Consider the following 23,484-nt stretch of genomic DNA (forward strand, 5'->3'; position numbering starts at 1 on the left):
AAAAAAAAAAAAAAAAGAAAAGAAAAAAAAATGCGGAGGACATTAGGGGCGAGGTTGTCAGTGTGATTAGGCCATCTGTGTTTGCTAATTGGTGCTTAAGGAGTTAGACTCCTACCTTCCCACAGAAACTGGGAGATAGGGGAGCTATCTTCCTTGATGATTGCATATCAAATGGATGATTCCCAGGTTGTTGAGAAAGACATTCTTGTGTTGTAAAACTGTCCAGAGGCTAAAAGAAGATCTACATCTCAAAAAGGCAGGGAAAGAATTTACAATGGAAAGTTTTCCAAAGTAAATTCTCTAAGAGTAGAGAGATTAGGAGCCTCTAGTTAGGAAGAAGCCTGAAGTTTGGTCAAGCAGAAGGGAATATTTATGCCATTCTTGTTCAGAAGTTATGCTAGTCCAAATCCTATCCTTCAATCAGTGTATTCCATGTGTACCAGCATCACCTGGAGGGCTTCATAAAGCAAATTGATATTACACTTGATTTTTGAGCTTGGCAGAAGGGGTAGGGTTGGTGAACAGGTACACAAAAAATAGAATGAATAAGACCTACCATTTGGTACCCCAATAATAACTAAATATAGTCAATAATAACTAAAACAGTGTGGGTGATCATAGTCAATAATAACTAAAAGAGTATAACTGGATTGTTTTTAACATGGAGGATAAATGCTTGAAGGGATGGATACTCCATTCTCCATGATGTGATTATTTCACATTGTATGCCTGTGTCAAAACATTTCATGTACTCCATAAATATATACAACTATTATGTACCCACAAAAATCATTAAAAAAATAAAAACAATGTTGCTGAACCTTACCCCTAGAAATTCTGATTTATACAATTTTTATTAACATGTTCTTATGTGATTCAGAAACTGAACTGTGGGCTACATTTATGGAACCACTGCCCTAGAAAACTGTATGTCATATAGCTGGGTCACCAGCTTACCTTCGTTATTAGCAATTTCAGAGAGCTTCAGGCTAGACTATTAGGCCCCACTGACTATTCAAAGTTAACTAAAAAATTAATTGTCCAAGTACATTTTTAATATTTTCAATGGAAAATAATAAGTAAAAATATAACATTTTTGATGGGTTCTTATATATAGCTCTAAGTTGATGAAAACAATTCCTATATATTTGTTAACATCTTAATAACATCTTTATTTTGACTGAACAGAAAATTACTGTTAAAACATACAATGAAATTTCTGAAAAATACAATAGCTTTTCCTGTGTACGTTTTGCTTTCCAGGTATGACCTCTTGCCTATTTGAACACAGCTATGGTCCCTTCTCCCAGTTTTATTGTCAGTATTCTGGGGAAGAAGAACATAGGAAACATTTGCAGAGCTCTCAATATCATTTTTAGTTTACATAGTAAGACTTTCTACTTTGGTGATTCGGCATAATATATTTTAATGAAAGAAGGAGTATTTTCTTATTTTATAAAAAAGTGAAAGTAGAAATTTTCCCTGCCAATTTGCTGGTCATAATGTACTTACCCAGTCAGAAATCTAATTGAACAAGTTAGGTAATGGTTTTCTAAATAACTTAGGTAGTATTTTTCTTTCAGGTAATATTCACCACCAATAGCATTAAGATGTTTATGGAAGGCAGGTGTGGTGGCTCTTACTGGTAATCCCAGCACTTTGGGAGGCCAAAGCAGGAGGATCACTTGAGGCTGGGAGTTAGAAACCAGCCTGGACAACAAAGGGAGATTCTGTGTCTATAAAAAAAATTTTTTTAATTAGCTTGGCATGGTGGTCCTCACCTGTGATCCCAGCTCCTCAGGAGGCTAACATGGAAAAATTGTTTGAGCCTGGAAGGTAGAGGCTGCAGTAAGCCTTGATCATGCCACTGTACTCTAACCTGGGTGACAAAGTGGGACCATCTGAAAAAGAAAAAGATATTTATAGAAATAAAACTGCTTTAGAAATGAAATTTCAGTGGTGGATAAAGGTTTGTCAGAGTAAACATTGTTTTCTCAGAGAACAGCTTTATGGAAGACCATCAATTTCAATGTCTATTCTTTTGGGAACAAACAGATATAATCATTTTGAAAGATGACAATTTGTGATACTTTAAAAGAAATAAGAAGGAATATCAGTGAAGTATCTTCTTAAAAAAATATCACATGTAGGTAGTATGCTAACCCAACATCTTTCGCAACTGCAGAAAAAAAAAATGATTAATTACTGAAACAAGACAGTTCTTTTCATTATATGGAAACTGCTTCAAATTTATTTCAAATTGTAAACTACATATGTTAAAGCTTAATTTATGTATAATATTGCTCACTAATAATGTAACTCCAGTATTAACTCAAAATTAGTTCTGACAATTTTTCTCCTTTTTCAGCCTTTCAATTATCTTTTCATTATCCCCCCAAAAATTATTTTTAGTTTGGTTTGTCATGTCTCCTATAGTACAGAATAAGTCATGTCTAATGTTATGCCAACAGATTTTTCTGTTCAGTCAAATTAAATAAAAAGAAGGGCCTAGGCATTATCTCACTGAAAAGTACAAAAATGTAATGATTCATATTATGCAAATACAAGTATTAATCTGACAGCTTCAGGAAAGGAACCTAGTAATTGTTTTATTTAAATGACTAATATGGGAAACTTAGATTATAATCTATAAAATATGGACAGTTATTATTTTTATTTCAGTATCCAATAGAAAACTTATGCACTTAAGTTATGATATAATGAATTCAAAAGTTGTAAGTTTACAGTTTTAATAGACTGTTTTATTTTCCTTTTTTGTTATTTCCCCCTTGGTTTGAACATTTAGGAAATTATCCCCCTTTTTATAATCTCTAAATGATTTGATTTTTATTCTTTGATAGAATTGTTACATTGGATTTTAAATAGCAGAACTTCCTAGTTATATCAGTTGCTCCACTTATTTACTTTATATTTTTTCTCTAAAGTAAAGCTTTTCCAATTATTGTCTTAAGAGAGAGAGTGCACATGCGAAAGAGAGAGAGAGAGAGCTCACATGCGAGAGAGAGAGAAATAAAGGTAAAAGTTAGATATGTATGCCTACATGACCTCCAGTAATTTCAGACAATAATATTAACCTTTTTGGACTACTAATTTTGTCTCAGGCACTGGCACAAAAGTACATTACAGGTATTAGCTCATTAAATCATTTCAACAACTCTTAGAAGCTCTTTTTTAAAATGTGATTTTTAGTCTGCTAAATAGAAGGCTAGTGACTTGCCTGTAGTCTCATTGCTGTTAAGTGGCAGTTTTAATGCAGGTGTCTTTGACTATGCTATGTATGTCTCATAGATATGGGATCTATTCTATAAAATAATATTGTTCTATAATTTAACAAGATACTATGGTTAATCTTATACATGAATTTAGAGTTATGAAATTGCAATTGCATGAAAGTGCTAACTGAATATTTTAGAAGCTGACAACTTCACAATTATGTATGCATTTGCTATATGGGAGTCTTCTGTACGTACATGTATATATTTTACATATATAATTGTTTTCCATCTAAGAATTCCTTCTCAAGCCCAATGTAATACACTTATTCTATATTTGCTTCTATTTTTTTAATTTTGTTGTTCATATATACAATATTTATGCATGGGAACTGGTTCTTTGTATGGTGTGAAGTTGGAGTAAAACTTACTCTTTTTTTTCCCGTATGAATAGCCAATTTTCTCAGTCCCATTTACTGAGTGGTCCCTCACTCCATTTAAGATCCCAGCTCTGTCATGTATAAGCACTCCACATATGAGCATGCCAGTAGAGGAGCTCCATGTTTCCACTTGTTCCTGTATCTACCTTTGCATCAAAACAACACATTCTTAATTCCTATACTTTCATTATAAGTCTTCATACCATAGGCAAAACTTCCTCATTCTTCTTTAGCATCTGCTATGATCATCTTGGATAAATTATATAAGACATAAAATTATTCATAAGGAACATTTCACTTTGATTTTCTAAAGACTTTTGAACCTTAGGCTCACTTCTGCTTTCTGGCTCTCATATTGCCTGGTGAGCTCAGTCTCACTCCTGTCTTCTTCCTTAAGCAGAGTTTCATCATTTAAGCTGTTCTCCTCAGGCCATATCAACATGCTTCCCTTTGCCTCAGTGCACCCTCATTCTTTAGCATCTGCTGTGATTTTAGCTTTGTAAAGTTGCACATATATCTTGTAAAGGTTTTGGTTAAAATTGCATTTATAGATTAGTATCAGGGGAATGAATGTGGATCACTGTATGTTGTGCATATATCTCTTCATTTCCTTAGGACTTTAATGTCATTCAAAAAATTTGTATTTTAGCTTTTCTTAGATTTATTTCCAAGTTTTATATTTTCACTTTTACCGTCATTGTAAAACTTAAATTTTCTCTTACATTTTCTGTATCTTTATCGCTGGTGGACAGGAAAGCAATTGATTTCTGTATATTCATCTTATGGCTGGCTAGCTTGCTGAAATCTCTATAATTCTAATAATTTGCTATGGATTCACTTTTATGTAGGCAATATAATTTCCATAAATAACTATGGTTTGGGGTTTTTAAAAAACTCTTTTCAACCACTATATATTTTAATTTTTTTCTTGGTTAATGAACTTGCTATGAATTTCAACTACATGGTTGAATATATATATACATATATATATATACACACACAAATATATGTGTGATTCACATATATATTTGTTATTCACATATGTATATGTGATATATATATGAAATTCATATGTATATGTGATTCACATATGTGAAATTCATACGTACATATGATTCATGTATATGTGATTCATGTATATATGTGATAATGGACATTATCATGTTTCTGATCTTTAAAGGCATTAGTTCTAATATTTTATTAAATATTTTTACTTAGGCTATTAAAATATAAATATCTAAAGTTTTTCAGTTTCCAAACAGAAATGAAAATTACTTAAAGCAGGATGATTTATAGGAGTCCCAAATTTCATTATGAAACTGTGGATTTCAGAAAGTAATAAATATCTACAGAGTTCTGAGTGATAGGAGATGTTATCCAAAAAATATACCCGGCCAAATTATCATCCAAATACCAGTGTAACAGGTATAACTTCCTAAAAATGAAAGATCTCAGTAATTATAATAGCTACAAAGAACTCTTGAAAACTGATTATGAAATAAAAAATTCCGCCAAAAAAGTAAATGGAGAGACGTAGGGAAGAAACTAGTGCCAGATTCAATGTCCACATAATTAGCACACTCTCTACAAGGTCCCGTATAATCAAGCATTTACCAAGAAATTTAATTCAGCCAAATAGTCCCTGAGTAGAAAGAAAGCAGATGGTTATGTTCAAGGATATAAGAAAGAACTCAAAGGACTACACCTACAAGCCCTTCTTTAAATAAATAACGTGGCAGTAAAAGCAGGTTTCACTGAAACATGTGTAATTACCTCAGAAATAAGAGAATCTATGGTAAAAATGACTTGGTAAATATTATATTCTGTAATAGAAAATTTAGTATGAGAGGAATGCAAGGTAAATACTGTAGAATTTGATATGTAAAAATAGGACTAATTAAACATAAACTGCTAAACATACATTGTTAAAACTGAAAAGTAAAAGGGAATATTTTGTACTTATCAAGTATAGTTTTCACTAAATATATGTTACCTTTATAAAGCTAATTCTGACTACTCATTTACCTGTGTACATAAACAAAGAATATATAAAGAATTTTGGTTATTTTAATAATTGTGGTTATTTCTGGTTGGTGAAATTTTTGTGAATGTCTATCTTCTCTAAACTTTTATATGTTTGAATTTTTATTCTTAGTCTAAACATCATCACCTCAATAAAAATTATTACATAACTATTTTCAATTATTAAGTTTAAACAATAAAAGATATATACCCTGTGTGGTCACATATTATTGATATATCCATAACATACCACAACGTTTTTTTTTTTTTTTTTTTTTTTTTTTTTTTTTTTTTTTTTTTTTTTTTTTTTTTTTGAGACGGAGTTTCGCTCTTGTTACCCAGGCTGGAGTGCAATGGCGCGATCTCGGCTCACCGCAACCTCCGCCTCCTGGGTTCAGGCAATTCTCCTGCCTCAGCCTCCTGAGTAGCTGGGATTACAGGCACGCGCCACCATGCCCAGCTAATTTTTTGTAGTTTTAGTAGAGACGGGGTTTCACCATGTTGACCAGGATGGTCTCGATCTCTTGACCTTGTGATCCACCCGCCTCGGCCTCCCAAAGTGCTGGGATTACAGGCTTGAGCCACCGCGCCCGGCCACCACAACGTTTTTTTAACGTATATTTTATTTTAGGTTTTGGGGTACATGTGAAGAACATGCAAGATTGTTGCATAGGTACATACATGGCAATGCGGTTTGCTACCTTTCTCCCCTTCACCTATATCTGGCATTTATGGAACTTTTAACAGCGACTTTGTTCGCCTCCTTCATTTTACAAGAGAGAATTAGAAAATCCAAGTTGTTCGGGAAACTGGCCAATATCATGTAGCTGGTTAGTGATTGAAAGAAAAAGGGCTCAACTGAATATATCTTGAATTAAATTAATAAATATTATCATACAGACACAAGAATGTTCACATTAACATATAAGACAGAAGATTTATTATTGTCATTATTATTATTATTTTATAAAATAGAGACGGGGTCTTGCTATGTTGACCGGAGTGGTCTGAAACTTCTGGCCTCAAGCAATCTTCCCACCTCAGCCTCCCAAGGTACTGGGATTATAGGTGTGAGCCACCTCGCCCAGCCAATACAGAAGTTTTAAACTCTATTCAAGTAAGACATAAAATTACCCACAGGGAAAATTCCACTTTGATTTAATAAAGATTTTGGAACCTTGGGCTCACTTCTGCCTTCTGGCTCTGATGTTGCCTGGTTAACTCACTCTCACTCATGTCTTCCTTTCTCTTAAGTAGCATTCCTTCATTCAGGCTTTTTTCCACAGGCTGTATCAGGTGCTTCTCTTTGTCTCAGTTTACCCCAAAAATATCATTATCATGGCCCTTTCTTCAGTGAGTTGGAATTATTTATTTGCATGCTGGTCTGCCCCACAAGACTGCCAGTTTCTTCAAGTTAGAATCTTTTCATTCTCATATTCCTCAGTGCCTAGTACAGTGGCAGATATTAATTATCATATGTACATTTATTTAACTGATTGAATTGCATGTGGGAATCTATACACTAATTATTGAGCATTTATGAGAAAGACATATTGATAAGAGTTGGATTATTCCTTTGTTTCTAGATGAGTAGGTGAATTTTACACAAATCTGCAAACTTCTACTTCAGTTCCAGTTTTAAGGTTTTGAATAAGAAATCATTTATGATCTTTGCCTAGCAGATATATTTCAAAGGTATCATCAATAGCTACACGGCCACAATTCCAATAAAATCTCTTTTGCAGAGGACATTCTCTCTGTTTTTATATGATTTTTATAACACTATTCTTAAAAGTATATTGACATAACAGTCCAACATGTCCAAGATGTATCAGAAATATGGCTTCCAGTAAAAATAAGCTCCTTAAAAAGCTTTCAGTATTGCTGTTTTTTCTGGAAGAATGATTGAAGGATTTTTAAAAAGGACTTGTATCCAAGAAGAGATTTAAAATAAAACTGTCATGTTCAATTTGATACTTTATGATTGTGCCATGCAAAAAATATTGTAAAGTTACAGGGCTATCATTATTTTATTGAAATCTAAGGTAAATGGGTTCTTTTCTCATGTATCTATCTTCTTGGTCAGAACAACTGCATTTTAAGAATAGAAATGTTATTCTGAAATATGAGAACTTATATGAAAGATAAATATGAAAAGAATGAGAAGAAAAATAAGTCTTAGAGCAAGCCCTATAGTATTTTTGAATACTAGGGAAACCACTTGAGGTCTAATTTTTAGTGTATTTATTTAAAGCATGCTATTCATTGTTAATATTTTTTCCCAATAAGAATAATTTAAGTTTGGGTGCCGTAAATGATCTATTTCTCCTTTTTTTTTCTGAGACAGGGTCTTGTTCTCTTACCCAGTCTGGAGTGCAGTGATGTGAACACAGCTCACTGCAGCCCTGACCTCCTGGGCTCAAGCAATCCTCCACCTCAGCCTCCAAAGTAGCTGGGACTGCAGGCATCCACCACCACTCCCAGCTAACTTTCGTGTTTTTGGTAGAGATGGGAGCCTCACTGTATTGCCCAGGCTGGTGGGAGTCTCACTGTATTGCTCAGGCTGGCCTCCAACTCCTGGGCTCAAGCAGTCTGCCTGTTTAGGCCTCACAAAGTGCCATCATTGCAGGCATGCGCCACCATCCTCGGCCTCTATTTCTTTTTACTACACCAACCTTTCTATTCCTACTCTTTTCATCTCCAGGATATTTCCTCCCTGGTTACTCTAATCACCCCTCTGGTTGTCTTCTTCAGAATTCCATCTCTTCATTACCCTTTAAATGTCAACCTTCCTTCTCCTCCTTTCTTCTTCTATCCCATTTTTCTTCCCAACCTCTCCTGCAAATACTGTCCTTGATCCTCATAGGCTATTGGATGGTTTAAGTCTCAGTTGCTATCCGTTTCTTCATCTCTAACGTGGAAACAATGGGAGTAGCTTTCACACAGAGCACATGTGAGAATTGAGGGACAGAGTGCTTGGATATGCTCTCTCAAACAAACAGAAATCATGTAATGAGTATCAGCTGTTAAAACTTTGGTTAACTAAGAGATATCCCTGCCTTAGGCTTTTTTTTTTTTTAATCAAACTACACTGCCAGAATTAACCATTCTAAAATACAAACATGATTATGAATTCTTCAATGGTTGTCAATATAAATTTAAAAAAAAAAAAACCTCAAATACCTCTGTCAAGCATTTAATCTGTCATTCATCAAATTTAGTATTAACTATCAGGTAGGCAAATCACTAGTACATAATTTGTGAATTGAAAAGTTTCTCTCCTCCTTTCATTTTGGTAGATTCTGCCCCTGAATCCTGTAGTGTAAACTTGTTTTTAAGGTCAGTTTGTGTAGTTCTAGAGTTTCTTTATGAACGTCAAAAAAATGTGACTATACATTTTTAATTATTTTTCCTTCTTATACAAAAGCGGCTTGGTTTTTTTTTTCACATATAGTGATCCTCCAGCCTTAGCCTCCCAAGTAGACATACAGGCACAGGGAGTGCAGGGTATACATGTATATCCTCCAGCATATACATATGTATCCTGGATAGATTTTCATGTCGGTATATAGAAAGATTTCCTATTCCAGTGAGTGCATGTACCATCATTCATTTGACAAGTTCATTATTAATGGCTAATTTTATTTTGCAGGTTTTGCTCTATGAACAATTCTATGCTATATAACTTATGCATATAATGCTATTATGAATGCAGATGTATCTCAGGTATAAATTTTAGAATGTGGGAATGATGGTTCAAAGTCACATGTATTTTTCAAAAAAAAATATGTATTACTCTGTTCCCTCACTACTATAAATAAATACCTGAAACTGGGTAATTTACAAAGGAAAGAGGTATAATTGACACAGCTCTGCATGGCTGGGGAGGCCTCAGGAAATGTACAATCATGGCAGAAGGGGAAGCAAGGCACCATCTTCACAAGGCGGCAGGAGGGAGAAAGAATGCACTTGTTGGAGGAACTGTCAAACACATGAAACCGTCAGATCTCCTGAGAACAGCGTGGGAGAAACTGCCCCCACGATCCAATCACTTCCCACCAGGGTCTGTTTTCAACATTTGGGGATTACAGTTCAAGGTGAGATTTGGTTGGGGGCACGGAACCTAACCATATCAATGTTCATTATCCTTCCTGCATTGACTTGAGATGCCACCTTTATCATCATATCCTCTTTCTAGATTTTCTTTTCTGATTACTCATGTGCCATTGCTACACTGTTTTAATCATTGGGGCGTTATGTTTTAATATAGGTTTGGTCTCCCCCACCATGTATTTATTTTTCTGAGTTTTACTAAGTATTTCTTATTTTACCATAAGTTAAATAATGTATCTAGTTCCAGGGGACTGGTTTAATGTTTATTGCATTCAAAATTTAACTAATATGAGAGAATTTAGCTTTTGTCCACAATCTTGGTAGATATTTGCATTAAGTCATAACCTGTTTCCTCCAGAAGTATCTTCTAATGATTCTTTTGTGGGTTTTAACATTCTCTTAAGTGTATTTCTAGACTTCTTAATATTTATACGGCCATCGTAAATGAAGTTTTTTCTTCCATCATACTTCTTCAGTGATTATGGTTCTTGTATTCAAGATTGTAGACTTTTGATAATTTTATTAACTCCTATCTTAGTGAAATTAATTACTTTATGTTTTGTTCTAGATTCCAGTTGATTCTATTGGGTTTTTAAATATATGGGCATTTCACTTAAAATTATTTTAGCTCTTTCTAATATTTCTGTCTCTCATTTCCTTCTCTTTTGTAATTGCATTGGTTAACATTTCTACTACCACACAAATCATAGTTCTGTTAAAGAGAATGTTTGTTGTTATCCTCGTTGGCAGAAATTCACCATTAAGTTAAATGCTAATTCTTGCACTCATCTGTGTGGGGGAGGAAGAAAAGAGTGTATGTTATCCTGCTAGCATGTATTGTAATATATAAAATACATATCATAATATTTTTCTGAACTTACCTACTAGGATGTTTATTTGCTCTTTTGTTTAGCCAAAACTGTTTGCTTCTTTGAAGGCAAGTATGAGTTTTATTTCACCCAAATATAAGTATGATGTTTCCCCATTGTCAACATGTATTTACTGTATAATTTGAATTATAAGTTAAGGCTAAAATTGCAGACTACTGTTATTTGCTCTCATGCTCTGGAGTAATTCCTAAGTAGAAATATCTACTTGCTTATGATGGGGAAATTGATGCCTTTCATAATGTCTTAATATATAAGCCTTAAAGCAAGGAAGCAGCAGTGGGTGGGATCTGTGCATTGATGATGTGTATATATTATCCACAAAGACTGAGTACCTTATTATATATTTTTAAAACCCAACAATTTCTAATCATTTATGAAAGATACTTTATTGGAAATAGGTATGAAAGTGTTTTTATGGTTTATATTTCATGTATCCAGGTTTGAAATAATTGATACTGGTTCTTTATGAATCAAAGGCATGAATTTAGCCTCCCACAAATATATACTGAGCCATGAAGGGTATACATTGTGCCAGAAACTGTTTGACATACAAAGTTTTACCTTCAACAACTGTGCACTCTAATAGGAGAAATGAAACTTCTGTATGCTGATTTACAAAATCTGAAGAGTATTATAATGGTCATGTTTGGGGAAAATAGAGCATAGGAAAACATGACCAGGAAAGCTTGATCTGCCAAACGATTCCTTCCTCGAAAACTTGTAAAGACAGGAAAAAGTAATCACTATGGCCAGATATCAGGATACCCAGGAAGCACTAAGAAAGGTTGCTGACTGTGCTACTGCACTCCAGACTCTGTCTCAAAAAAATAAATAAAAATAAATAAATAAAATTTTAAAAAGAAAGGGAGTTGACGAGTGTTGTGAATCCCTAGAACTTAGTTTGATTAAAAAGAAGTGGAAGTTGGTCCAAAAGGCAGAATGAAGATGGTGTGCATGGCCTTGTGTGTGGGATTTAGGCAGTTAGAATTTACCTGCTAGACAACTGGAAGCCCTCAAAGGTGCCATGAAATTACAAAAGCATTAGTATGATTATTTTTATTGTGGTGTGCAGAACAGTTTGGAGAAAAAGAGAAAGCAGAAATAGGAAACCAACTTATCAAACTATAACAATAATTTAGTATTATGCCAAACTTTAAATTACTTCACTTTTCGGCCTGACTGTTCCATTTTGTAAGCAGGAATAATGATATTGCCTGCCTTGCTGGGTTTTGGTGTGGCTTAAACTATGTTAATGTTTATAAGTCACTTTACAATGGTGGGAAACAGAAGAAATTAAGATGCTAGTTATTATTACTGAAAGTCAAGGTTGTTGCTGCTACCATATGAAAGTGATGAGTAAAACGTTGACCCAAGAGAAAAACTTAGGTTAAACCATAAAATTAAAATAACATTAAAACAAATATAGAACCCCAAGTCCAGTTATGTAGCTCTACACAAAAAGCTAATACATTTTACACAACAGCTAAAATTAAATTTGTGAAAACAATAAAAATACAAAGTAGGAAAGAAATACTGTGTACTTTTTGCAATTTCAGAGATTGATTTTTTTTTTTTCTGAGTAAAAACGCTTGCTTAAGACGTTTCATTTCAGGGGAGCTTTATACATTTGAAATTAGTCATTCTTGAAGCTATTCTTCCATGGGCTTTTGAGCCTCTGAAGCTTTCATGACTTGATCATGCAATGAGGTGAGAAGCTTCTGTTCATCCACCGAGTGTGGATTAGTTCCTAAGGCTGCCAGGCACAGTGGTCTCAAACATCATTTAGTTTAGATCTTGACATTTCTTTTACTCTTGATTTTAAAAGATACTTATTATTGCAGTCAATTTGTCTTCTTCAAATGAAAGGATGGAAAGCTTGTCCAAAGGGGTATTTTCAAAAAGGTCTGCTTTGGAGCAAAAATTTATTGATAACTAAGCACATGAAGTAGAGAGTTCTTCATTGCTTTAATCCCAAACAGACTCCATACTGGCTTTAGGTTCCCAAGGTCTTAGAAGGAGGAAAGTAAGTTGCAAACCCTTTTTCTTTCTTTACACTCCTTTCGATTTACTTTTTCTGTGTCGGCTGTCACTTGGGCTTTCAGACATGAAAAGTTGCAATTGTGCTGAAATTTTCAGTGTGCCAGAATAAATGGGTGATTCTCCTACATGACTGGTTTCCAATTTGAGAAGAACTTTTTAAAGGGACTTTGGATACCCTTCACTGTGAGGCAGGTGAACAGAGAACAAGTGAGATGGGGCAAGTATGAGGAAAGGTAAAGAGAGGTCTTTCCCACACAAAGGTGACTTCACAAAGAAACAAGGATGAAAGAAACAGACAAACATATACAACCTCTCATTTCAACTACACCTCTTTGTTTTTTGCATTCTTTTTTCCCCCAAGTCCAGGCTTTCATTTCTGAAGAAAGCCAACTTGTTTTCCCTGGTGGTGTAGGTTTTCCCAGCTTTTAAATCAATACATTAATATATTGCTTAACACTCCAGTTCATAATGCATGAGGGGGTATAATTTTGTAATTCTCAGTCCAAGCTCTGAAGCTAGATTGTCAGAGCTTGATTCCTGTATCTTCATTACTACCTTTTAAGAAAATATTTCTGTACTTTGATTTCTTCATGTGAAACAAAATGATAATAATGTAGCCTAATTATGTTCTTTTGTGGATGAGATTAATTTCAAAGACAACAAAGAACAAATGATAAGGGAAAACATTATAAAGCATATACATTTTAAAAATAAGGGAATTTCAGATAAAAAAATAATGAAAGCAAATATATTCAAGGGATAATGATAATTAAACCTGTCCAATTTGAGGAGAGGATTTAATGGAGAAAGGGACAAATGTGCCACATGATTTTGGGGTTAGTCCATGATGATTCTTGAAGGATAAGCTTTAGAGTTCAAAATTTCTTTTATAAGCAATGGGAAATTGTAAAGCATTGAAAGTTTCGTTGTTTTCTTATTTTTGTTTTTTGATCCAAAGAAATACATGACCACATCTCTGTGCTAGGATATTTAATATGACAATAGTTTGTAAATTGGATTGAAGTAAAACAAACTTGAAGGCAGAATCAGCTAGGAAGTTATTAGAACCGTATTTTTTAAAGTGAGATTCTATTAGATTTACCAGTGAAAATGAAAAGAAAGGTAGAGAGCTCTGTGTGAGTACTCAAACATATTTGTCAACTAAAATGGATATTTGTATGCAGTGAGAAAGGTTTCAGAGGCTGCTAAGGGAAAAACAGGCAATCTAAGAAATTTTATTATTCCATTACAAAGCCAGAAAAGAGTAAAATAACATTGAAAAGGGAAAGAAAAAATAAAATGAAATGGTGAAAAATTCAAATATCTCAGTAACTACTTAAAGATAAGAAGCATTCCTCTTAAGCAGTTAGAAGTAAGAAATTCAACCAAAGAATAAATAATTTACACATTTTGCTAAAGTAAAATTAAATCTTCTGCTTGAAAAATTAAATTCTAAAAAAGTGAAAAGTCAAGCTACAGAATAGGGAAAGCTATTTTCAACACATCTACCTAATAACAGATTTGAAACTAAAATATATTTAATAATTCATATCAACATCAAAAAAGCTCAGTCTTATAATTAGAAGTCAGAATTAAATTTTATACATCATGTTTTATATTTTAAAATTTAAAATATAAAAACAGTACTAAATCTTGCTAATAAAGGTACAAAATTCTAGTAGAAATGTTAGTCTTTGCTTTGAAAGATGCAGATGACCTTTTAGGGTAGTGACTCTTTTTGGCTTAGAAAAGGGAAAATAAGTGATGGATATAAAGGAGTTTTCAACCATTTGTGTAATATTTAGTTTTGTAAAAGAGTAAAAATATAAGGTAAAACAAAAAGTCCCAAACATGTGGTTTCAGTTTTATTCCCTATTATACTTTTTTACTTTTCTGAACTTTTAAAAATCATTTATTTATTTGTATATACTTTAATGTTTATTAATAAGACAAGTCAGGGTAGAAATATATGGAAATAATTAATGTTTAAAAAGCAGGAATGAATACAACAGGACAACCAACAAAACCAAAATGTAGAATTCTTCATTAAAAAACAAAATTGGTTCTTTGAAGATTAATGAAATGAAAAGAGCTTTGTCATTCTTACAAACAGCTGGGAAGGGAGAAAGCCTAAAGAAAACTTTGGAGAGTAAAGAGAGCACACTTGACAATATGGAGGGCAGATTCGCTAACGTGCTAGAAAACACTGTTGAGAAGTTTCTACCAGGAAATGTGAAAAGTTGGAATACATGGATGATCTTTTCTTTCATGTGTTGCCAGTATGTTTGGCCAAACATTATTTTATTTTAATTTGTGAGTCATTATTTGTTAATGTAGATATGTACCATTTTATATATTCAGTAGTCATATATTTTCTTCTAAGAATTGGCATATCAAAATTTTGCCTATATTTCTTTGGGTTTCTCTGCTTGTTTTCTTATACTTGCTCTATAGAAACACCTTATATATTAAGGAGGTGAACCTTTTGTAGAAGTGTGTGTGTGTGTGTGTGTGTGTGTGTGTGTGTGTGTGTATGTGTGTATGTGTTGTTGCCCAAATAGTTTTCCGTTCCTTGATGTCTGTTATTTGGTTATGATGTCTGTTGCAGGATAGACAAACTTGTCAAACTTTTTTTTTATAGTTCCCATCCTTGATTATTTATATTTATTATAGTTATTTATATTATTTTATTAATCATCTATTCATTATTAATATATTAATATTATTTACTATCTCATACTTATCTGGTTTATTGAAACTTATTAATGTTTATTGAATGAGTTTATATTTATGTGTAAATTTTATATGTATATATTATACTAGGGTTCTCCAGAGAAACAGGAGCAGTGAAGTGTCTCTGTGCATGTGTGTATATACATATAGGCACACACACACACACACACACACACACACACATGCATACTATCTTCCACTGAGTCTCACATTATAGTTATATGTCCAAAACTATGTTTGACTATATAATACTATATATAATATTAAAATATGGTTGACCCTTGAACAACATATTTAAATTTATATTGTTCAAGAGTCAACCATATTTTAATATTATATATAACAGTCTCTGACATTATACTATCTTGCTATATATATATAATATGCATATCTATCCCTCCTTATATTTCATATTATATCTCTGTATATTAAAAATCTCTCTATGTATATATATGAAGAGAGAGAAGATACAAAACCCACAATAGGGAGGGCCAACTGTAGTTATTGAAAAAATTCCCACGTTAAGTGGATCCATGCATTTCAAACCTATGTTGTTCAAGTGTCAACCGTTTTTTAATTATTGCCTCCAAATATCAATACATTTCACACTTAATAAGTAACCATACACTATCAAAACAAAGATGGCAATTGAAATTTGAATGTATCTCTCTCTCTATATATCTATATACCTATACACTGCAATTGCATTAGCCAATTACTTATAATAAATATATATCTATATAGATATTATAATAAATATATAGCTATATCTATATGTAATATACTATTTAGTATATATATGTTAGTATTATATATATTAGTAATTTAGTATATATAATCTAGATATAGAGATTTATTGTATATATATCTAAATATATAGATATATGTCTGCTATACATCTGCTCATATATAGATATATCTATATATCTAAATATCTATATATAGATGTATAGATAGCTATATATCTATATAGATTTATAGATCTAAATATATAGATGTATCTATTATCGAAATCGCTATATAAATCTATATATATATATATCTCTAATATATCTAAATTTCCATATAGATAATATATAAATTTCTATATAGATATATATCTGCTACATATCTGCTCATGTATAGATATATAGAGACATTTATTATAAGAAACTGGCTCATGCAATTATAGTGTATGGAAATCCAAAGTTGCAGTGTGGGCTTGCAGACAGGAGACCTGGGAGAGCTGACTGTGCAGATGAAGGCTCAGGCTGTCTGCCAGAGAATTTCCTCTTGCTTGGGAGGCTGGTGTTTCTGTTCTACTCAGGCATGAGGCCCATCTGCACCAGGAAGACCAACCCTTTCCTCAGAATTCACTAATTCACATGTTAATCTCAACCAAAACTTCCTCCAAGCTGACACATAAAAATTAATGTCATGTATATGTATGGGATGCTATTTATATAAATTATGAATAAATTTTATATAACATACATTTATTTAGCAATATAAACATACATATATATTATATTAAAGCACTGTACATGTATTTATACATAAAATCAGCTTTGTTCTGTCTAGCACTAGCATCCTTTACACTTTTTCACCTTTGCCTCCTGCTCACCTATGGGCCTAGATAGGCTTTCTTTAGGGTGCATGAGGTCCTAGCTGTCTGGATCTGGAGACCTCTTCTCTACTCCAGCAGCCTGATGTCACCCAGGGCACAGGGTCCCTTCCTTATTTTTTATTGGTTTCTGATCTTTCACTGGGTCTCTCAGATTATTTGTAGAGTAGTTCTTGCCAGTTCAACCAGAGTACAATGCTGGGATTGGTCAATTGGAAGTCAGGATTCACCCAAACCTGTTCCTGAGGTCTTTATTTAATTATGCTTTTAATTGCCCATACTCATCCTACCTCCCTGTTCCCTGTTGCCTCCAATCATAGGAAATTTGTATTCACCTGTATTGTGTTGCATGTTACTCAGTGTTGGAGACTTTCCATTAATATACCATATAATGGTTAAATGCTTTTGTAGGACATCATTCCAGAGTTTTCAATGCAATTATGAGTTTATTTATGTTTTATGATATTATAGGTATTTGAGAACAGTCATGAAAACATAATCATAAAGAAATCATTCATATATGAACCATTTCCACTAATAACTTTTTAAAAATTATTTTTGATTCATAAGTCAACTATTTAATATTATAGTTTTATACTCTGGGAAAGTTTAGAAAAGAAAGATCTCATAGAAGTTAATGTTATCAAAATATTATTTGTTAAAAATCTATATTCATGTAGGAGATTACATCATAAACTTTATAAAAGCTTAATTATCATTAATTTTCCTCAGTATCCATTCATACACTCAACTAAATCAAACAGGCTACACTTTTCATTCTCAGAGATAATACAGCTTCTGTGTGCAACAAATTTTATATATAGTTATCTCTCAGAATAGTACATGTTGGGAATTCGGTCTGGGACATTCCCAAACCTCTTCCTTAGGCTAATTTTTAAAAATAGAATTTCTATTCTATAATTAATCACACAGCTAAAGGGAAATAACTTTTCAATTTAAGCTGCACTATGCAAAATTTAAGCTGAACTATGCAAAACTAAGTTAAAGTAAACTAGAGCCGGGCACGGTGAGTCACGCCTGTAATCCCAGCACTTTGAGAGGCTGAGACTGGTGGATCATAAGGTCAGGAGTCCCAGACCAGCCTGGCCAAGGTCGTGAAACCCTGTCTCTACTAAAAATACAAAATTAGCTTGACGTGGTGGCGGGTGCCTGTAATCCCAGCTACTTGGGAGGCTGAGGCAGAGAACTGCTGAACCCAGGAGACGGAGGTTGCTGGGAGCCAAGATCTCGCCACTGCACTCCAGCCTGGGTGACAGTTCAAGACTCCGTCTCAAAAAAAAAAAAAAAAAGAAGTAAACTGGACAACAATTTTAATTACTTTTGGTTTTGTTTTCTTTTTACTGTGTCTTTAGAATGATAAACCTTACATTCTAACAGACAGCTCAACAAAGGCTTAAAACTCTAGAAGTAAAAAACCACCAGGCTACCTCCTGCACAACTGTCAATAAAAGAGCAACATTTTATTTGCACCCATACATTCATCCAATGTCTTTGAGGTAATGGTTCTTCAGCTCCTTCCTTTTCAGTGTGAAAGAATCAGTTACCAAACCAGTTCCAGGGGTCCATGGCTCTAGGCTTAACTGAACCTTGACTGGAAGGTTCAATTTCATGGCATTTGCAATTTCTCTAATTTCTTTCAGTATTTCAACTTCCATAGCAGGATTATTGCAGATATCAACCCAAGTTCCTCCCACCCCTTTCTGTTGTGCCAGAAGTGTCAATCTCTTCTGATTAAGAATCACAAAACTGATCACATAGGACTGGTCGCTTCTGGCAAAAGCACAGATGTTGTAAGTGGACAGTTCTTCAGCGCAGCTTCTACTTTCCCAAGAGATACATATTCTCCTGCTTGTAACTTCGCTAGATCTTTCTTATGATCTATAATCTGTAAACATCCATTGGGATGGCATTCTCTGATATCGCCAGTACAAAACCACTTTTGTCCATTTTCATCCACAGAATAATCCTCTGCTGTTTTCTCTTCGTTTTAAAAATATCACATGGAGATGTGCTATCCACCAATTACGATTTCACCTCTGGGGTTTGGCTTGTCATTAATTGTATAACCGCCTTCCTGCTGGTCTTTTAGCTTAATTTCACAGCAAATAAGAAGGACTCCAGCTCTGCCAGTCCCAGCACTGCATGATTCTATCAGTCCATAATCCTGCCAGCTAGGCGGCAGAAGCAGACATTCGTGAATCGGTGTGTCTGAGGAGACAGTGGGTCCGCTCCGGGCAGCATCATGCAGACATTCCCTCTCGCCAGAGCCTTCGCCTTTTGAACAGTGGCAGATTGCAAAGAGGCGCATCCTATTCCCTTTTGATCTCTTCCAATTTATAATTATATCCTATCTTGAACAGAGTTTTCTGAATGTAATTCATCTTTTGGACTTTGCTCATAACATTCTTGTAAATTTCATTCATGATTTCCAGAACAGCAGCCATACATGTGGGCTTCAGTACAGTACAGTCTCCTTTTGCTTCCTTGTTTTTAATTTTGCCGAACCGGTCGGAGAGTGTAAGCAGAGAAGAATATCCAATCCTGCAGCCGTAGGTAAAGCAAAGATATCTCTGCTGTCAGTTCTAGCACACGAGCCAAAGGCAGGTAGCCAATATATGAGTCCTTTGGTTCCAATCCAGGTATTCTTTCACATTGGCCTGTCATTCCAGCTATCAAATTGCTATGATGCAGCATCACTCCCTTAGGTCGACCAGAAGAACCACCAGTTTACATAATAATGGCCGTGTCTGAAGGCGTTGGTCTACTTGGAGGAATGTTCAAGTGTTCTGGGTTGAATCCCAACTCTTCTACTGATTGCATGCTGTGAATCTCAAATCCTTCAGGGTACTCTGCTTTATTGATAGTCTTATTGTCCACATAAATGATGTGTTTAACACAGTTAATATCTGACAATGCAGTCTTAAGTTTACTTTCCAGAATTTCCACACTAGTAGTCAGATAGCCTCAGATTCACTTAGCCCATAAACTGCTGCTGCTTTGCCAAGTTGTGGCATGTAAGGTCATAAGAGGATAGTTGCACTTAAAGCAGGTCCGTGCTACAGTCGTCCGTTTGGCCCTGGTCTCACGGAAGATGGCAATGCTGTTCTTTGGTTTTTAGTCCCAGTGCAGTGAGTCCATTACCGAAGTTACTCACTCTGCAGATAACTCCAAGATAGTTCACCCATTTATAATTTTGAAGAATTAACTTCTTAAAAACTTCTCCACTTGGCTGAATTTCATTTTCTTCACTTTGGATTTCCCTGGTCCCAAGGCTGTCCTTCTTCCCAAACTTGGGTACAGCATGATCAAATAATTTATCCAGAATATCTGCTCCAGGGATGTCTGTTACAGCTAGTGAGTCAAAGTGCCTGATGGAATGATACGGACTTCCAGGTCTGTCTGAAGTGGGCTTAGCTTTTATTCTCTTTGCCATGGCATTTTTCTTTGGAGGGGCTGCCTACCATGTCTTCGCAGTCAGTGCCTGGCACTCAGAAAGTTCGCAAAAAGCAGCCATGTGCCCGTTAGCGCTGGGACAAAGAGGGCTTGTTTGTTTTTTTGAGACGGAGTCTCACTCTGTCACCCAGGCTGGAGTGCAGTGGCGTGATCTCAGCTCACTGCAACCTCCCCCTCCTGGGTTCAAGTGATTCTCCTGCCTCAGCCTCCAGAATAGCTGGGGTTACAGGTGCACACCACCACTCCCGGCTTTTTTTTTTTTTTTTTTTTTTCAGTAGAGACAGGGTTTCACCATGTTGACTGGACTAGTCTCAAACTCCTGACCTTGTGATCCACCCATCTCAGCCTCCCAAAATGCTGGGATTACAGGCATGAGTCACCACGCCCAGCTGGGCACACACTTTTAAACAATGCAATCTCAGGAGAATTCATTCACTATCACAAGCATAGCACCAAGAGGATTTACTAAATCATTCATGACATCCACCCCCATTGTTCAGTCACCTCCCAGAAGGCCTCACCTCCAACACTGGGGATTGCATTTTAACATGAGATTTGGAGTGGACAATCATTCCAACTATACTATGTAATTGCTATTAACTATAATCACCCTGCTCTGCTATCTAATATTAGAACTTATTCCTTCTAACTATATGTTTATGCCCATTAAAACCAACCTCTCTTCATCCCCCCCATCCAAACACCATTTTTAGCCTCTCATAACCATCATTCTACTCTCTCTCTATCTCCATGAGGCCCACTTTCCTAGCTCCCACATAGAAGTGAGAATGTGCAATATTTGTCTTTCTGTGCCTGGCTTATTTCACTTAACATGATAACCCCCAGTTCCATCCATGTTGCTGCAAATGACATGATATTATTGCTTTTTATCGCTAAATAATATTCCATTGTATCTAGATACCATATTTTTTTATCCAGTTGTCTATTGATGGACACTAAGGTTGATTCTACATCTTGCTTTTGTGAACAGGGGGCATCTTTTTATAGCTGACTTGTCTTTTTCAGCTGCTCTTGTATTCTTAAGTATTTCTAATAAACTTGCAGGTGAAGGAAAACATTTTGGTTTTACATTATCAGAGAGCCACTGCATTTATTTCAGAGAATTCAGCAGGCTGTGAACCATGTCCTGACTTGCAATTTTGTGCAAAGGAAGACCCATAATGGATGTATGTAGTGTAGCAGCATACAGTCTGTTTGGCTGAGCTTATAAAAGCCACAGAACTGTAGATATTTTAATGACAGCTGCAGGTCTTACAGCTTAGAGACTTGTAGCTTGAAAAACCAAGACACTGAGTACAAGTTGACCTGAAATACCCAGTCGCTCAACCAGTCTGGTATATTCTTGGACCTATATGGCTATTTTTAAAATTTGATTTTATTTATGACCTAAAGCATTTTGTTTAAGAATTTTAAATTGTATAAGCTTCAGTTTACTTAAGAATTTCTACCTTAACATGCCTTAAGTTAATGCTGCCTGGAGTTCTGAATCTGATTTAAATGTTAATGAATGACTTGCATCTTAGGTGCATTTTAGCTATTTGCCAAAATGCATAAAACACTTTTTTAGAAAAAATTGCCCTATAATGTGGAATATCATTATTGTAGCCACAGTACTTCTTATGGCAGCTGCCATATTTAAAGGAAGTTGTATGATAGGCCTATGCAAATTAGACATGCATTATTTTATTAAATTAGTAATTGTAGGATGAGGCATCCTTACTACCGTAATGATATAATCTCACAGTGAGGAAATGCATGAGGTGGGATGTTGCACATTCTCTGCTCCTTCTATAAATTCTTATCATGAAACTTACGTTTTAAAGTTTGTAATGCAGTACTCCATTTTTCCAGTCCTTTTCTAGTTCTTGATTAGGTATTTAATTTTAGAAAATTGAGTGGCTTGATCTGGGCATAGTAGTTGCATTTACACTTTTTGGTGGCAAATTCCATAAAGCAGTTTGTATCTCAACTCATCAAGTAGTTTGTTAATGAAGTGAGAGTTTGTTAAAGATCTTTACTTGAGGATACTTAAGGAAAATTGATGCCTATGCAAGTTACACATTCATCTTACTGTCAGGGAATCAGTTCTTGAAGCACTCATAGTCTGTAGAGCTTAATGAAACAAGTACATTTTTTATTTGAATGAACTTATTAGACTTATCTCAGAAAATGTGGAGAAGAGTTTTTTAAAAAAAATTTTGTCTAGGTAGCCTAGGAAATTAATGCTAATAGCTACTATTTCTTAGATAAAGATATATCAGTAAGTAAGAATATAACAATAGCTATATCCAGTTTTAATATACTTCCCACATGCCATGATACTTTGGAAATGTTAATTTTACTAAGTTTATAAAGTTTAATCATCTTGCATTTTCAGAATATTAGAACATAGCCAATCCAAAATTTTATAAACATTTTTGACAAAAAAACAATAATCACAATTACCTAAGGTTACTTATTTCTTTAATAATACATAAAGTTTTAAAATTCAACCACTCCTGCATCTACAAAATTCTATTCCTAAGAACCAGGTATATGTAAACAACAACCTTCCATACATTTTCAGACACTAAAAATGCCTATATGAAAATGTTCCCAGAAAGTAGCACTGGTGAAAATTTCTGATTCATTCCAACACTGAACAACTCTGGATAAGATAAAAGCACCCATGGGAAAAAATAAAGCAAAAATAAAACAGAATAAAAACAAGGATGCTGCATTTAAGTAATTTGAGAAACAATATATATTTTTCCTCCCATTTAATGCATTTTAAATGCTTTGAGATTCTCTGAGTAAACAACAATTTGACTTTGTTTAATCCAGCATTTTGCAGAGTCATTTATACATGAAACCTTGGTTTCTCTACTCAGCATAAACATCCGTATCGAATGGTATTAAGCACAGTTTGAGAAAGC

At 34.4% G+C, this 23,484-nt stretch overlaps 1 protein-coding gene and 1 pseudogene across 1 annotated transcript in view; one reads left to right on the top strand and one right to left on the bottom strand.

Annotated features, from left to right (window-relative positions):
- DOK6 (docking protein 6) overlaps window positions 1-23,484 on the top strand; it is a 449,269-nt gene that overhangs the window by 124,610 nt on the left and 301,175 nt on the right. The gene's annotated exons all lie outside the window — the stretch shown is intronic.
- On the bottom strand, window positions 18,556-20,568 carry LOC108303577 (annotated as a pseudogene).

Source organism: Cebus imitator, unplaced genomic scaffold (assembly GCF_001604975.1).
Source record: "Cebus imitator isolate Cc_AM_T3 unplaced genomic scaffold, Cebus_imitator-1.0 Scaffold49, whole genome shotgun sequence".
Lineage (NCBI taxonomy): Eukaryota > Metazoa > Chordata > Mammalia > Primates > Cebidae > Cebus > Cebus imitator.